The sequence below is a fragment of the Perna viridis genome, chromosome 7 (assembly GCF_037379345.1).
Source record: "Perna viridis isolate PV_CMFRI_1.1 ecotype Kerala chromosome 7, ASM3737934v1, whole genome shotgun sequence".
Lineage (NCBI taxonomy): Eukaryota > Metazoa > Mollusca > Bivalvia > Mytilida > Mytilidae > Perna > Perna viridis.
The window spans coordinates 2,739,323-2,743,392 of NC_142451.1; the positions used below are offsets into that span (position 1 = coordinate 2,739,323).

The 4,070-nt window shown below is 35.7% G+C and overlaps 2 pseudogenes; both read left to right on the forward strand.

Moving 5' to 3' along the window:
• Window positions 1-339: 339 nt before the first annotated feature.
• Window positions 340-2,324, forward strand: LOC148610956 (uncharacterized; annotated as a pseudogene).
• A 116-nt stretch (window positions 2,325-2,440) lies between these two features.
• On the forward strand, window positions 2,441-3,694 carry LOC148610957 (uncharacterized; annotated as a pseudogene).
• Window positions 3,695-4,070: the final 376 nt, after the last annotated feature.

A 4,070-nucleotide genomic window follows, 5' to 3' on the forward strand; every position in this document is an offset into this window, starting at 1 on the left:
CGATGCTAATCTTATTGCAAGTGATTCAGAGGATGAAGCAAAAATTATCCGAGCTGGCAATAGAGCTGCCCGCAAGAAGAAAGGGAAGGCTAAGCAAGTTAGAGGAAATGGTTCCAAAACTAAGGATAACAATCAGTCTCTATTAGGAAAGGTTCCACACTTCGTTACGCAGCCCTTTCGTGGGCCTCAGCAAACTTTGTTCCATGGAATTCCCCTACAACAAGGTCTCAACACTAGAAAGATGCAGAGGGGACAATATTACTCTTGTGGGTCCTACACACATTACAGGTCCAGGAAGATATGCATATTGCAAAACATTATATAAATACCAATTCATATATGTTTAAGTATGACGTACATTCTGCAGATCACCATGTCGATATTTTCCCGCCTCACACTAAATATTTAGGATTTGCATGGGAGTTGAACGGTGTTAAAAATATTTTAAATTTCTAGTATTACCGTTTGGTCTCAGTAGTGCTTGTTACATATTTACCAAACTAACTAGACCACTTATTAAAAAGTGGAGAGGAGAAGGCAAGTAGGTTATTATGTAGTTAGACGATGGATTTGGTGTACATGATGATGAAGAATTGTGTACTAAAATGACTATACAGATTAAAAAAGACATAATAAATGGCGGTTTTGTACCTAAGGCTGAAATGTCTATGTGGACACCTACTAAAAATCTCACTTTTTTTGGTACTAACATTGATACAGATAAAGGAGTGTTTTCTATTCCTGACAATCGTATTGATAAGATTATGAGTACCATTTCAGACATTGATTTGTGTTTAAGTTAAATGGTTAAGTATTTGTAAGGAAGGTAGCTTCCTTGGTAGGACAGATTATATCTACGTCTCCTGTTATAGGCAATATAGTATATTTAATGACAAAACATGTGTCTATTGACATTAATAGTGTTCATTCATGGAACAGTTATATACATTTATCTGCAGACAGTATTCATCAAATTAATTTTTGGAGGTTTAATGAAGCCAATGTTAACCCTTTAAGACTGATGTGTCCTGGCGGACTATTGTATATAGTGATGCAAGCAATACGGGTTACGGTGGCTATGTTGTGGAAAACCCATGTAATATTGCTCATGGTACGTGGTTAGAATCTGAAGTTTCCACTAGTTCTACATGGAAGGAGTTAACTGCTGTGAAACATGTATTTTTGTCGCTAATAAACTTTTTAAGGGGCAAGATTGTAAAATGGTTTACTGACAACCAAAATGTTGTTAGTATTGTTAGTAAAGGGAGCACTAAATCAGTACTGCAAAAGTTAGGTTTAGACATTTTTAGCACATGTATTAAACACAATTTTAATATAGATATGGTTTGGATACCACGAACTGAGAATGAGAGAGCAGATTATCTTAGTACGATTATTGATTCAGATGATTGGGCAATTTCTGAATTTGTATTTTAGATAATTGAAACCCTTTGGGGACCTCATGAGGTTGATTGGTTTGCCTCTGACCACAATTTTAAATTGAATGTTTTTTATTCCAGATTTTGGAATGTGAATTCGTCAGGTGTTGATGCTTTCACGGTTGACTGGCGAGGGATCAACGGGTTGTTCGTTCCACCTGTTCTTTGATTCCACGCGTATTAATGTATACGCGGCAGTGTAAAGCTGTTGGTACTTTAATTTTACCTTACTGGCCCTCTGCCAGTTATTGGCCAATGCTTTGTCCTTTTGGGGATGGTTTCATTTCTGAGGTGACAAGTTTTATAGATTTTCCTACTTACAAAAATGCTTGTATAGCTGGTAAGAATAAGAAGGGCATATTTGGCCATGTTGATTTACCTTTTCGCATGTTAGCATTAAGGATGGATTTTTCATCCAGTTAGATCATTTTGATGTGAGCATGTATTATAGATCTCTCTTGATCACTATATACAGAATGTTAGTTTTACAAGGAGTATATTGTATTGTGATTTTGTGTTGACAATGGCAGTGACAATTAGATTCGTAGTATTTAGTTGATTGTTTATAATTTTAAATAATTTTCATTATGAATGTTTCCTTTCAATTACAAATATATTTTTGTAGGCATTTGCTGGAGAATTGCCAAATCTACCTGTCTCATTAGTTAGTAAAGTGAATTTACTTCCAGAATTACTTTCGGAATCTCGAGTGGTTTCAAAAACAAAAGGATATTATCACAGTTTTTTTACGCTGGAAAAAATGGGCTACGTTGAACGGAATTGATAACGATGACATTTTACCAGCTAAAGACTTTCACTTAGCTATGTATTTAGCTTCTTTGACACAGACATACCGTTAGTCCAGTCGTTCAGACGTTTGACACAGACATACCGTTAGTCCAGTCGTTCAGACGTTTGACACAGACATACCGTTAGTCCAGTCGTTCAGACGTTTGACACAGACATACCGTTAGTCCAGTCGTTCAGACGTTTGACACAGACATACCGTTAGTCCAGTCGTTCAGACGTTTGACACAGACATACCGTTAGTCCAGTCGTTCAGACGTTTTACTCTTTAAAGTGGATACATTCTCTTATTGGATCATCATGTTCACCGACAGATTCGTCTTTAGTAATTAATGTTTTAGAAGGTGGGAAACGTAGCTTGGCTACTCCTACGAATAAAAAAGAAACTATTTCGGTAGAATTGCTGCATAATGTATGATGCCATGTTTTCTTTTGGTAACTTGTATAATCAACGTATAATTTGTGCGTGTTTCACTGCATTTGCTGTTTTTATGAGTTTCTGAGTTGCTTAATATTCGAAGAAGTGATATAGTTATTTTAGAGTGTTGTATGTCAATTCGCATTCAACATAGTAAAACAGATGTATATAGAGATGGGAATTCAGTATTAATTGCCCGTACACATTCAAATAAGTGTCCAGTAAAAAACATGGAATTATATTTGCCGTGGGCTGATATTTCTTGCGATTCTGATGAGTTTATTTTTCGAAATTTGACCCAAATGTAAAGATGTTTATGTTTTGCGTAAAGAGAATACACCATTATCGTATTCGAGGATGCGTGAGCACTTTATTGAAGCTTTCAAGCCTTTTGTTCATAGCATTAAGCAATATGGCTTGCACAGTTTGAGGTCTGGAGGTGCTAGTGTTTGTGCTAATGTAGGTTTACCAGACCGTCTTTTTAAGAGACACGGTGTATGGCATTCCGAAACGGCCAAAGATGGTTACGTTAAGGATTCCATAGATGATTTGCTTAAAGTGTCAAAAAATTTAGGGGTATAGATTTATTGCTTTAATTATAAATTCTTTTATTGCATGAAAAATGTTCCCGTTCTTTGTATTTCGGCCATCGGCTCTGTCGTGTGGTATTGCACTTTACTATTTCTGGTTGTTATTATTATGAGAATAATATGAGGTTCTGATATATTGGTATTAAAGGCAGTAGAAGTGGAGGACTATATTCGTGTCGTTTAGTCTTTCGAGATCAATCCACATTATATCATCTCTACTGTATCGAGTATATTTATCAAATATATTGTTTTTAATCAAAAATCCTACACCACATTTACCTATACAGACAATATTTGATATATATCGGCGAGTTCTGCCTTTCCATCAATAGAGCCCTGTCATTCGATAGTTTATTTCTCTTAAAAAGGAGTCTCGCTTTATCCTACAATGTCACAGTTAAAAAAAATTCTCTATGAGTTCTGCAGTTGTTATTTTGTCGTGATCCTTCCAATCATTTTAGCTACAAGAAGCGACTAATAAATTTGCGTCACCGACGTCTGGCTTGCTTACAAGTTAAGCTGATTTTTCGACAACACGTCCACCGCTCATTTGTAAATTTTGAATGGATCTGACAATTAGATGTTAATTTGGTCCCTGCATTCATTCATTATTGAACCGATCTGTTTCGATATATACATTCTTAGTATTTGATTTCTTTTGTGTCCGCTTGTTTTTTCAACACATCGCTGCGACGGTTCTTATTTGCAAAGGTAACAAAAACTGCTTTACTGCGATTTTAATCAGTCATGCCGTTAGTTTGACCTCCGATCAGTTAAACTTCGATAACATCAATATTTGTATTCAGTATACATGTA